This window comes from Protopterus annectens, chromosome 16.part0, assembly GCF_019279795.1.
Source record: "Protopterus annectens isolate FY-2018-M chromosome 16.part0, PAN1.0, whole genome shotgun sequence".
NCBI lineage: Eukaryota > Metazoa > Chordata > Ceratodontiformes > Protopteridae > Protopterus > Protopterus annectens.
Window position 1 is genome coordinate 476,805,395 of NC_056750.1, and position 14,531 is coordinate 476,819,925.

The 14,531-nt window shown below is 34.7% G+C and overlaps 2 protein-coding genes across 2 annotated transcripts in view; one reads left to right on the forward strand and one right to left on the reverse strand.

The window, feature by feature from the left end:
* The window catches only part of RALGPS1 (Ral GEF with PH domain and SH3 binding motif 1), a 3,844,659-nt gene that overhangs the window by 3,251,861 nt on the left and 578,267 nt on the right, over positions 1 to 14,531 (reverse strand). The window lies entirely within an intron of this gene.
* Positions 3,531 to 14,531, forward strand: part of LOC122790751 — a 68,341-nt gene continuing 57,340 nt past the window's right edge. Inside the window, exon 1 of the mRNA XM_044058347.1 lies at positions 3,531 to 3,763. The gene's annotated coding sequence lies outside the window, so the exon portion shown is untranslated. The remainder of the gene's footprint in view (positions 3,764 to 14,531) is intronic.

Below are 14,531 nucleotides of genomic sequence, written 5' to 3' on the forward strand. Positions count from 1 at the left end.
GCAAAACATAAGTGTTACATTACAAATCTGAACACTTTAAACAAATTCCTGAGGTCTAATGGCTTTCCAGCAACCAGAATTAAATTGCTGAAGGGCACTTGTGTGCTGGTGGGAGACTAGTAATTTAAAGATGGCTCCATGCTCAGCAGGATTCTAATATAGACTTAGTATTTGGGGAGGGAGACAGCACAAAGGGTATAAACCAGGTGGAATGCAAAGAAACCAGTGAAACCAGAGAGGCAATCAGTGGAAATCTATCAGTGAAGGCCTCAGAGGGGGTAAGTAATAATTCAAACTCTACCTGTAAAGTGAAGGAGAGAAGAGACAGCAAAGTTTATTAAGGTTGGGAGTGTGTCTTCACACTGACTTGCTTATTAGTAGCCAGTTTGTGCACAGATTAGAGTAGGGAGATACGTTAACAATGAAGGGGAATGTATAGAGATGCAAATAAACAGGTGGACCTCAAGTGATACAAACTTAGGCAGAAAGCACTGAGATCTCTGCACTAGCTGGGGGGACAAAAGGCTACAACAGTCAGTTTTATTAGCACACTGAAAACTACTAAGAAATACTGCTAATGTTATAGCTTCACTCTCAAACAACATACAAGTAGAATGCCTAGGTGGACTGATCCTGCTCTTGAGGCTCAAAATGTATATCCTTGTTTAGTTTTGCAGTACTGATTCCTTCATATACTGTATGGGTAGGTGGTAGCCACAGACTGCAGAGTTGCTTGAGTGTGCTCTGAAGAGAGAGAGAAAAAAAGAGAGGATGAAGCTAGTAGAAGGAGACAAAGACAGGTCAAAGGAAGGTATGAGGAGACAGGAGGGTGTAGAAGATACAAATCTGAGGACAGTGTGGATAAAGCAGGAGAATAGATGCTACTGCTACAGATTGAGAGTGCTTCAACAGTTACCACATCACAGTGCCATAACTTAGTTTGGAAACAGGTTAATAAATCATGCACAATACATTTATCAGCCAATTATCCTGTGCATACAAGAATAAGGAAAATGAACACTTAACAGCACAGCTGAATCAGTAGCAGAGACAACTGTAGTGCTAAATCATTAAGTACTGTTTCTAACTCCAACACTAAGTCAATTAGATTTACATTACAGTTATAACAGCAGTATTAGTACATCACAGTAGCATAGAGACAACATAGCTGCAGTGGTAGTGTCAGTAAAACACAATTGCTGAATGACAGAATCAACCAGTTAAATAAACAAATAAGCAGATCAGTAGTCAGGAATCAGAAAAATGAATACTAGTTGTATAGATCCAAATACAGCAAAAAGTAAGCATTACTTTACAAATCTGAACACTTTAAACAAATTCCTGAGGTCTAATGGCTTACCAGCAAGCATAATTCAATTGCTGAATCCCAAGACCTCAGTCATCTCTCACTATCCTACAGAAACTCCCACTCCAGTCTACTTCCAGCAAATTCACATCTCCAGTAGTATAGCCTTCCTTCCTCCTGTTGCAGTCCTTTATTCTCTCTCATAGTCTGTCACTACTCCCTCTTTATGTATCTAAGAATAGATGCATTGTCCCAGTCCCCTAACATTTCCTCCCCCTTCATCTATCAGTTCAAGTCTGACAATACCACATGCCTTTCTTGTGCTGGTGTTATTCCCTCTTGTCTGACATGGCATTTAATGTCTTTCCATGAATAGCTCAGTGTTCCCTTTCCAGGTTAACTACTCTGTCATTCCTAAATAACCTATACCCTGGCACCTTCATGTCCAACCCTCACTTATTACTTTCTGTGACACCAGCAATTAATATCCCACCATCTCCCCTGCATCACAGCTGACAGTTCTTTTAATTTAACTAATAATTATGTTTTTCTTTATTTATAACTCAGTTAATAAAGTTTATCATGTTATCCAATGAATAAGAGATTTTGAAGTTTATGGAAAAAAGGCATCCCTTAAAATAATGTGGGAATGAGGTATTTGTTGCATTACCTTAGAAATAAGTTGTAAGAGATTTTCTTTCATTAATAAATTGTATTTTCTCTTTTGTGTAACTATACTTGTGAGTTGCTACTCAGCAATGCTCTGGTTTCACATATGTTTGTCCTTCAGCAAGGTTCTATGTCTGTTTTGTCCCTCTGACTATTGTCCAAGTGCCTACCACCCTCTTCTTTTTTCTTATGTGTTTTGAACATCTCTGGGGTACACATAAACATCTACATAATCTCTAACACCTTCAATTTTTACTTTAAATTGTTTTACTTTATGAAGCCAGTCACCCAATATTTATCTTGGTGTTTTACTCTTTACTTTAACTATGAATTGTGTTTGTTTTTTTAATCAATATTTCCCCATCTTCCTTCCAAATCTCCTTGAATTGCCCAGATGTCACACCTATTAGCTGCTCAGCAACGTTATGCCTGTTTTCCCCCTCTGCTTGCTAAATGAGTACCGACCATCCTCTACATCTTTCTGTGTTTGAACTCCTCTAGTTACTTAAAAAAATCTTCATGATCCTTGTAACTCTAAGCTGTACTTTAAAACTAATCCAGCTTGTTTTAGCTTATGAAACCAATAATCCAGCCTTTATCCTGGTGCTTTTATATCTATTATGTTGCCTGTGAATTGTGTTTTTGACTTTAAACAAATATTTCCCCCACCTCCCTTCTATTGTGTTGTACTGACAAAGAGTATGCTCTAGAATCACACTTCTTTACAAAGTTCCCTGCTGTTTTTTTCCCTTTGTGTACTGCACAAAAGCATTTACCCATCATCGTTTTACTTATGTGTTTGAATAACCTATCATAATTACAAAAATCTGGACAACACCTGACACCCATTTGTTTTGCTACTTAAACAGCAAAACAGTTTAAACTAACCCAACCTGTTTTAATTTCTGAAAACAATAATCCAGTATTTATCCTTAAATGCACCGCATTTAGTTCCTCTAGCCTCCACTTAATATATCAAAAAGGTAGGGCTTCTGTTCTCAAAATATTTTCTGCAAGATAATGTGCATTCTGTTAATGTAATAGCAGAAAATACTGGTAAGTCAGGTTAGAATAAATCCAAGACTCGGAAGGGGGCCTTTTAAGTGTACTGCACTTATATATATATATATATATATATAAAATCATTAATAACAATGCTACACAAACCGCTATCTTAACAGGGCAAGTCACTACAGGAAAAGAAAATGTTTTCTACATCCACCATGTAGTCATAAATACTGTCTACTGATAAGAAATTACCAGAAATGTACTTTTCTGATTCACAACATCAGTGATTTTATTATATCATTCCGCTACCTGAAAAAAACAGAAATAAAGAATTCCAAACCATAGCTACATTGACTTCTAAGATACAGGTATACACTTAATATGGCCTCTTCTGTTTATCCTGAGGCACTCAGTTAATTGGACTCGCAGCCCAAGCTTTGTGAAACCTAACCATGCCAACAATAGGTCAGTAAATATAAACACAGCAGAAAGTCTTACCACATACTGTTGCTAAGGTAGCTGCAGCAGTGACAGTAAAAGCGTTGTGCAAGAGATTTCAGAGTGCAAGTCCTCTTATGCATTTAGAAAGAGTAATTAGGTCTTCCTCGGTTAAACTCAAGATTCTTAAAAAAATGAAAAGGTGGATGTCTATCCTTTCTGTTAAATGTAACACAGTATTAGAGATAACATATGCAGAGATGATTCAACGAACAACACAAAAGCAAACTGACACCTTTACATCAAGCCTGAACCCATGGGACTGAATTAAAGCTTCAAATGGTATGTATACAGGAAATCTGTTTCTACTATGTCACTTAATGCTATTCCAATGGCTAACCATAGGTATTTACAAAAATAAATCCTTAACAGAATATAAAAAGACTTTGACAGTCATATAACTGTTATAATTAATAATGAGCTAACAGTACAATCTATAACTGAAAGTAATTTATTTTCATAGAGTAGAGACCACAGAAGATGCATTTATTTATTTCATGAACAGGTAAGTGGGCTTGCCAAAGGGTCCTTACAAGCAAAAAGTCCAGGTTCAGTGGCAAATACAGAAATACTACTGTACAGCTGTAATGCAGCTTCAGAAACAACACAAAACAGTAGTTATCAATCAAAATGCACAACAGATCATTTTAATGTATGCAGCCTAATTACTGATTAATCATATAAGGGATAATTGTACAGAAGTCAATGAAAACGTTAAACCAACAGTATATACATAATAAAGTAAACTCAGCTGTCAGCATTAATCTGTGGCAAAGAGAAGGAAGGGACAGTGTATTGTAGTTGTGATCAGGATAGAGAGTTGTTACAGAAAATAAAAAAAGTCATGGAGTTTCATTAAATGAACAGGTAATCATATCTGTGGCTACTATAACAAACCTTCATCCCCAGCTACAGCACACATCTGTAGGTATGTATGTATGCATGTGTATATATATATATATATATATATATATATATATATATATATATATATATATATATATATATATATATTCATAGTAGTCTAACTGCCCTTGTGCCTTGTGGGCCATTTTTAAGCCTAGCCAATTATCCCATGTGATAATCATACCCTGTACCTTGTGTATGTAAGGTAAACCCCTTAACCATTATGCCAACCTTGCACTATTATATTAGTTTGACTCTGTCAAATACCAGTTATGATTAACTGATTTTCTTAAACTGAATAAAATATAAATCATAAATGAAAAAAAAAGGAATTTTGCAAAAGATAACCCCCCCATCCCCATGTGGATGGTCAGCTCTCCTACCTGTAATAATCTAACTTAATACTCACGCAACACCTGGAAAAAGGCATGACCCTACTAGCAGTGCAGTGCAGTGCACAGCACTCGCACACAAACAGGAGGACCTCTGCAATTACTATAGTTCTATTACTTTTCAACCAACTGTAATTACAAAAATAAAAACAAAAACTGTCCAGTTAGACTGCACTTGGATGAGTGTAGGAAAGCTACCTGACATAACAACAACAATAACCTGCCCATCTGACGCAGATTAAAATAATTTTATCTGATTCCTTAAAACAAGCAAGATGTCTAACTAGCTTAAATGTTGCCAGACTGAATTGTACTTATTTGTATGTTTATATAAAATGGTAAATTAAATATAGTTTGTTCTCTAAAGTAATTAGGTTCTTAGAAGTAAATATCCGAATGCACTTCTTTTTTCAATTATGATTTTTTATTGCAATTTTCTTTAAATACATTGAGCAGTTCAGTACAACTTGACAATAAACATATTAATGCAATTGTAATGTATTGAGAAACTAATAATAAAATAATAATAATAAAAAAAAATGTACAGAAAAGTTATAAGGTATATGAGATGAATTTTCTACACAATATAGAAAAGCTCATATAATAAAAAAGATAACAAAAAACAGACCTGCTATTAGTTGTGAAAGGCTCTGATGTGAAGCGAGTATGCTTTATGGTGTTTTAATTGACTTGTAGTTCAGACTTTTTGTTTGACAACTAAACGTTGATACTGATATTGTATCATAAACAATGTTATTTTGGCAGGGGAGGAGATATATACCTAAGCCTATCTAAACAACTATTTACAATATATACACTTTGTTGTCACTCATAAAGGATGTCATGTAGAAGATAATGTTTATAGTTTTTCATGTGGTACTAGTAGATATTTTGTTTACATACCAGATGACAATCTGATAATCCGGGTGTACATGACGTACTCCTCTTGCAAAGAGTTTGATAGTGTCCTTTGTATAGAGCTGTATAGGGAAATTATTATTTAATGTGGATTAAAGAGGAAGTATGAATTTGCTTAAGTTACTTTAGTAAGATTTTAATTAAGCACCTCTATAAGTCATTTCCAGTATTTCTGAAAAAAAGCTAACTTCTTATGACTTATTGTTTTTAGTTTATTTGCTAGGACATATTTGGTAGCTATAAATTTAAATTCTGCCCAATAAGTCTTGGATGTGTCAATCCAAATAAGGGCTATATAGGATTTTAGCGTAGCGCTCAGCGTTACAGTATGTTTGGACTCATATGTATATGAACTGGGGAAAATGTTTAATAATGCCATGAGAGGGTAGTCTTCATATAGCCTGTTTTCTCTAATTTTGCTCTTAAAGAGCACCATAGCTTGTATATATTTTTACAAGACCAGAATATATAAAGAGTGTCAGCTACTGAGTTGGAGCAAGTAGAACAGAAAGGTGATGAATTTGGATTTATTTTGCTCAGACAGAGTGGTGTGTAGTAAGCATTGTTGTTAATCATAAATTGAGTATAGATTAATTTTTAAAAGGAGTTATTTTTATGGTTATGTTGATTGCTTCTAGTTTTTATTCAGTAGTTAAATTATTATTATGTCTTCCCCAATGATTAGAAAATAGGATTATGTCCCTGGACTTGATTTGAGTGGTTAGTCTATAAGTTTTTGATAACATTTTAGTCTTCAATAGAAGAAGGGTAGTGGTTTATTGATACTGATGGTAGTCTTGTGTAGATAAGTTAACATCTGATGTTTAAAGTAGAGTTACTAGATATAGTACTTGCTTAATAATTATACGGTATTTTTTACTTTCTGCAAGGGAGTCTACAATGGAACTCAATGACAGATCTTTGATTTGATAAAAGTCCCAGATTGAACACTTCTTTGTATCTGGATAGTTGTTAAGATTTATCATATTGTGATTAATCTTGATATTAGGGTTCATATGTATTGGTTGAGCCATAATTAAGGAATTGTTTAATTTCAAGGATGTTATGAGTTTTTGGAAACCGGTTGCATTGTTGATTGAAATAGGATGTATTTTGAAGTCTTTTAGAGTTTTGTTACTTAGAAAAGGTATAGCCTTTGGATTTATGTTGGAAGAGCTGAGGCGTCGGTAATAGATTTTGATCCAGAAAGGGTGCCATGAAATATCTGAGGGTTCATAATTGACTAACCGTATTATGCGAATGGCATTTATAATAAGGTAGTAAGTCTTGAAGTCAGGAAGGTTCATACCGCCTTTCTCCTTGGACAAAGTTAATCTGTTATAATTAATTCTGATGTTCTTAGGATGCCAGATAAATTTGCCCAATGTTGTTGTCATCTTAGAGAAAAAACTATTTGGAATGCTTTGATTGATGGCATTAAGATGAAACAAAATCTTGGGGAGGATATTCATTTTTATGACTGCTGTTTTGGAGAGAAAAGAAAGGTTTAGATTTTTCTATCTGTCTAGATCTTCTGTAACTTTTGACCATGCTTTATAAAGATTTTTTTTTTATTATTACTTGATGGGGATGGATGAAGATGATGCCTAGGTACTTAAGTGAATAGTCAGCTTTAATTTTTGTTTCTGGAATGAAAAACTCCTTGTGTGCTGAAGGGTTTAATGGAAATATTTTTGATTTACTTGGATTCATGGCATAATTTGATATATCCAAGAACATGTCAATGGAACTTAATATCTTTTCTAAGTCTGTGGATGGAAACTCAAAGTGGATGTTAAGATCATCAGCAAACACTGTGTACTTAACTTGGACTTTAGAAATGTATACAGAGTGGTGAAATGTTTTTTGGCTCACTTTCAAGAGGAGGACCTCTAAATAAATGTTGAACAGATAAGGAGAAAGCGGACACCCCTGTCTTGTTCCATTTATTACTGGAATAGGCTTTGATTTTTTTCTGTTTATGTATAATGTAGTTGTGGCCTTGTTGTAAAGAACTCTGATCATAGCAATAAATTATTCAGGAAGAGCAAACCGTTTTAGAGTCTTAAAAAGGAAGTTTAGATTGACTTTGTCAAAAGCCTTTTGTGCATCTACAGAAAGTGCGTACTTGGGGGATATGTCTGTCATGTTTGTTATTGCTTCTGTTGTTAACATATTGTCCCAAACTTGCCTATTACTCATGAATCCAAGCTGTTCGGAAGATATAAAACAAGGGAGTGTTTTACTAAGTCTATGAGCCAGTAATGATGACAGGATTTTTATATATAGGTTAAATTGGGCGATAATCGTTGGGGTTGTTCTCATTTGCGTTAGGCTTTGGTATAAGTATTGTCTTAGAATTATTTATATATGTCAGTAATGCCAAATTTTATTATATAATTATATACTTTGAGTAAGATAGGAGCCAATTGTTTCTTGAAGGATTTATAGAATTCAGCTGAATATCCATCGGGGTGTGGGGCTTTCCCTGATTTCAAGTGGTTGATGGCTAGCGATATTTCGTCCACTGTTATTGATGCCTTTAGTTTATTTACCTGAATATCATTTAATATTGGAAATTCTAGATCATCTAAGACGTTATCAGTGGGTCCCTCCTCAGCATGTGTTTGGGGGCCATATACCACTTGAGATATTCTTTCAAAAACTTCAATGATTTCCTTGTCCAAAATGTAGGATCTATTATTGTAATTCATTTGTTTTATTCTCGAGGGTGAATGTTTGATGTTGATTAGTCTTGCCAGAATTCTAGAAGGGGTTTGGGCCCATTCAGCACATCTATGGAGAAGTCTGAGTTTGTTAAGTGAAGATTGGTTTAATTGGATTTCATGCAGTTGTTTTTGTACAACCAGCATCTGCTTTTCTAAATCTGGGTTGTATTTGGTTTGCATATCTAACTCTAAACTTCTTAGTTTGGATTCTAAGGTAATCATTTGTGATTTAGCTTGTTTCTTTAGTAAGGATGCTTTTTGAATTAGTATTCCTCTAAGTGTTGGCTTGGCTGCAGCCCATTGGATGTCTAGGGGAATGTTGGATTTTTCTAGGTTGTTGTTTGTTTGGGTAATGAATTCCTATACTTCTTGGTAGAGTTCTCTATTTTTTAGTAGGTTAGGGTTTAGAGCCCAATTTGATGTAACTTGGTCTCTCATGTTTGCCCTTGCTTCACTTATTTTTAAATTTATTTTGGCATAGTCAGAGATAGTTCTGGGATCAATGTAGTAGTTTATTACATATTTTAAGAAACTTGTTGAAATAAAAAAAAAGTCTATTCTAGACCATGATTTATGTGAGGCTGAATAGAATGTAAACTTACTGATTGCAGGATCACTTCTGTACAACTCAAAAGGATCAAATATATCATAGTCATCCATTAGTCCAATTATAAGTCTAGAGAGATTGGCAGATTGGTTGTTAAACTTGTTCGTTCTATCTAGTTAAGGACTAATAGTCATATTCCAATCCCCACCTGTTAAGTATAGATGATTTGGGATTTTTTCTAAAATGTTGTAAATTTCATATATGAAAGAATTGTGGAACAAGCATGGACCGTATAAATTTAAGACTAAAATATCTTTATTGAAGCATGGAAGGGAACATGTTAGGTAACACCACCTGCCATTAGAATCAGTATCACTTGATATTATGGTGCCTTTGAAAGAGTCTTTAACTATTATTGCTACCCCTTTAGAGACAGTAGAGTCCCCTGCGGCTATTAATAGCTTTATCCATTTCTTTTTTAAATCCTTCTCCCAATGTATTTTGTTCATATGGGTCTCTTGGATAAATGCTATATCGGCCTTTGATTTATGGATTAAATGTAGAATTAAGTTCTTTTTCTTATTATTTTGTAGCCCTTTTACATTCCAAGACTCCAGTGATACCATTAAATCATTGTTTTACCCATTGTTAGTTGCTGGTATTCTGGGTACATATGAAAACTGACATTATCGAGGGATGCAAACGTCATTCTGGTATAAATTTTTGTAATTCTTGATAGGTGTGACTGTAAAGTGTAGGAGTGACATCCCCCTCCCTCAGACCACCCTCCCGTGCCTAACCACGACCTACTGTTATCTGAAAGAGGCGTAAGAACTATATTTGCAAACCTAACTAATATACAAAATCCTACTGCTACTCTAAGATCCATCAGTTATTCAGCACAAAAAAAAACTTCATAGCCTGCATTAACTTTTACAGATATGGTCTAAGTTATGTATTTTTATCTTTTTCATCTCTTTTTTTTTTTTAATTATTAATGATTAATTAAAGGATACGTTTATTTATAGCCAAATTCTGTAATAAAGGATTCCAGCCTAGACTCACTACAAGAAGAATATTATTTTTTCTGTAAAGAAGAGACTGTAATTATATGTATTTGCCTTAACCTCTTTGAATTGGATGTTCTTTCGAGTAACTATTAATTGCTCTTTGGTCCGAGCTTTAGGAACCAAAAAGATTTTTTGTGTAATTCCTTCACTATTGTTAGGGATGTAAGAATTTTGAAATTCATTTGTCTCTGCAAATTTCTTGTATATAAGACTTAATCCATGTGAACATGTATTCAAGAGATGGCGTAATACATTTAGTGTAGCTCAAGTGAGCTAAAAGTTAGATTCCATGCAATTTTTCTCTCTTAGATTACAGTTCCAATATATCAGTACACATAGACCCTTAAACAGAACAAATCATGTCCTATTAATGTTCTTGGTTGCATATAATTCAGTACTGTCTAATAATTTACTGTGTGCCCATCTTATCGTACAACATAAATCCTTATTAAGAGAAAAACAGGCTGAGCCAGTCACCATGGCTGATATAAATCCACTTTAATTGTACAGACAAAAAGTAAGCGCTTTCACGATCCTCTTGACCGCTTCATCAGACTCAAATAAAATCCTTTCATACACCTACTTTTATACACTCAGTAATCAATTAAAACATTTATTAAGAACATCAATTATTCAATTGTGCATGCTAAAACTTCATATTAAAGACTTCATTTAAAAAATAGTAAAAAGTATTGCCATATTTAAGTATTTGTATCTGGTTAATGACATTTGTTATAAACGTAAATGTATTGTTATGTTGGCTTGATCTTGATTAATATGGTACTGCATATAAAGAGGAGAAGGTATATATTAACATAAACATTTTCTTTTTTTTTTCTTTCTGTTCCCTTTTTTCCTCTTTTTCCCTTCCATATTATTTAGACTGCAAGTTATTGCTTGAGCAACTATTAAAGTTTTACAATAGACTGCAAGTTATTGCTTGAGCAACTATTATAGTTTTACAACAGCCTTGTATCACATAGCATAAAATCTATCATATTTTTACATAGTTGTTGATTAGGCTGGGTGTGTGTCTCACTAGCAACGCAGTCACAAAGCTGTTGCAGAGAAAAGTAACCTTCATAAATCAGTGACAGACCGTATGGTCAGCAAGTTTTGCTCATATTTAATAATCCTTTTAAAGTGAATGTTTATTAAATTGAGAAGTTCAGTGTGGAAGCTCTTCACCATATGCCCCAGAAATATTGCTTGCAAAGTTAACTCTTAACATTTAGAAGCAAGTAGCTATGTGACAATGTTACCTACTGTTATGTTGAGTTTTAGATGCTGCACAGTTACCTGACCTCTTTTCCTATGCAAGTCCCTTTCTGAGGTTCAAAGTTTCATATTTATTTGTGTGTTATAGTTTGCCTCCTTGGTCGTGAGCCTTACACAGGATTTTGGTGCTGAGTACATCAACCATTGGAAAGCAGAGATCAAATCATCATTTACATTACAGATATTAGGCTGAAAACCCTACAATCTGGCCTAGTTTGCTTACATTTAGTTAGATTTCCAGGCCAGATACAATGGGGCTTTTGTTTATTTATCCCTTCATTCTGGTGATTATATCAGTAAAAATATAATCCAAGTTGTGTATAAAATCTAAGCTTTTCTCCTTGGATCAGTCTATATTTTTTCCGAATTCATTATGAAGTGATCAGTCACAAAAGGAGATTATTTGTTGTAGCTTATGTATGCTTCACGGTAAGAGTTTGCAATACTTGCTAGATTACATTTCTGTACTTAATTACTTATATACACTGTCTCCAGATACTGTGAAGATTTTCATATCTGTGAGAATTCATTTCTAACCCATACTGAGCTAAGGCTCTGGTAAGCCAAGGCCTGGCCCAGTTAAATAAGAATGGATTAACCTTTAAACTGTTTAAGATAATATTTTACATTTGCAGGAACAGAATAAACAAAAGCCTTAGAAAGACCAACATAAATTATTTTGTAGCTAAACCCTTATCTAGTGTTTAACATTTGATTTAAAAATTACAAATAGCTACTCAAACAGGATGTACTGTATCTCCAATAAAAAAACGTTGGATAGTTTCCATAGTGTAAGAGAATTTGGGCTAATTGGGCTATCAGAAGGAGACCATTTGTGCTTTCTGTTCAGGAGACATCACACCATACCAAGTAAAGGAGCAAAGATGTCACTAAGATGGAATACCAGATACTAAGCACATTACTTCAACATTGCATTTTTCAGACTGGCCGCAGCTGACATCTTGTTAATACTTCATTTCTTTAAATAGTATGAAACATTAACTGGTGTAGCAGCTTAAAAATGTACAATTATTCTATGGTTTGGCGGCTTTGCAGAGAAGGAGTTCATCTTACTTCCATGGTACAGATGGAGTTATAAGTGCCCAATTCTCCACCAAAAGGAAGATAAAGGCAGCTGATGGTTCGCTAACACAAAGCCGTTTTCGTTTCGAGACTTGCTTGGAGTATTTAGGGTACTTATGAAGTTAATGCATTTCCTTTTTCTTTTTTTCCTTTTTTTTTTTGATTCCTTGTACTGCTTTAAAAGATTTCTGGATTTTCATTGTTGTTTGACAATCACCGGACATCTGCCGATTACAGATTCATCTGTGTTAGTTGCTTGCATAACCTTTTTTTTTTTCTCTCTCCCTCATCCACATCTTATTTATTTTCACGGCAGGCAGTACTGTTCAGGGAGTTGAACAATATTATTGAAAGTTGCCATGCAATGTTGTATCGCATCCAGAGTGAACAATGGAGCTACAGTAACACTCTTTCCTCAGCTAATATCGAGCAACTACGTGACTTTGCTTCCAGCTTACCTTAACAGCCCCATTTGAGTTTATTAAGAGTGGCAGGTGTATATCACTGCTCTCGAACGGAGGGCAATTTACTTTCTGGTAAGGGATGGAGATTTGCACATTTTTATATGTTGCTCCCATAAACTTAGCGAGATGTTGGAGTAGCTGGTTTAGCATTGAGGGGTTTTGAAGTAGTTGGGGATTAAAAATCAAATCTAAGTGTTTCGAATACTATGCTCCTCAGTGACTTAGGAGCGATAAGTTGTATACCCAAAAGTTGGAACATAAGGCTTTATTATTTCCACCATACGTATCATCTAAAAGAATGACAGACTGAATGGATTGGTTTGCAGATCCCAGTAGCGTTTATGTATCGGATAACTTAGGCAAGATAGGTACTGGACTGTTATTGTGGGGATAGCGTGCACCAAGTGTGATACTGGATTCTATGTTGTAGCAGCGACCTTCACCCTTTGTATTCTTATACTTCCTGCTTTTTAACTCGGAAGTTGCTTGTTGGGTCAGAGGGCATTTTCTGATTTTATGTCATTTTGTAGAATGGAATTCGAGATGGCACTGATACTGCAAGCCAAAGAATTAGGTAAATATCTGAAATAAGTTGGTTTTGAGTGTTTGTTTGTTTTTTTTTTCCATCAGTAACTATGTGCGCTTCTTATGTAGAGCAAACTCCATTTTGCAAACTGGAACTCAGTTTATTGCATCATGCGAGATTTGGCGGTAATTCTTTAAATGCTTTGGAAAAAGCTGATTTGGCTTCTTGGATGTTTTTAATTGAGTAGTTGGCACTGTTATGTTGGAAATATAGCATTGTCGGGTACTTCACTTGGAATTTAATATTTTTGTTCAGAAGGTAGTTGCAAAAGGGTGATAAAACTTGTCTCGACTGTTTAATTGGTAATGGAAGGTCTTGAGTGATTGAGATTTTATTACCATTCCAAGTGATGCTTTTTTTTCTTTTTAGCAAAGAAAATAATAGATTGGGCATGTGAGGCATTGAGGATTCTTGCGTAAACTTGTCTGGGAGTGTCAGATGTTTGAGACTTCCTTATTGCTCTGTGGATTCTCTCTATTGTAATTGATTGTGACAACTCATTTTCTACAACAATATCAAAGATTTCTTTTGCAATACTGGTGAGTTGTGGCTGATCATATTTTTCAGGAATTCCTCTGATTAAGACATTGTTTCGCCTTGTTCTTGTTTAAAGATCTATTATTTTCTGTTGCACGTCCTTAATGGAAGTGTCATTTTCACATACATTTTTTTTTGCAACTCCTGTATTTTTACTTCATTTTGCTCCATTCTTGTCATGATTTGGTATATGTTGTTTCCGAATGATGTTAACTTTGTAGAGAAAGCATATATTTCTGATTGAAGGGGGAGTAGAGTAGTAAATGGTTGGTCAGATTTTGTTTTCTGGATTTGCTTAGGAGCTTGTGATTGCGATTTATTGGTTTTCTGTCTCTTTGAATATATCTCCTTTTTATGGTGAGTTGATTAGCGATAGCCTTGTTTTAGTGGATTGTGATTACATTTGTTCCATTTTAATAAGAGCTTCTGATTGTTTGCTTGTCTAGGCTGCTGTTTCAAGGCTGGAAGGCCCAAGCACGTGTAACCGGAGTCACCACTATTACCACTGTTGTAGAAGATAATGTTCTGGCTTATTCTTGC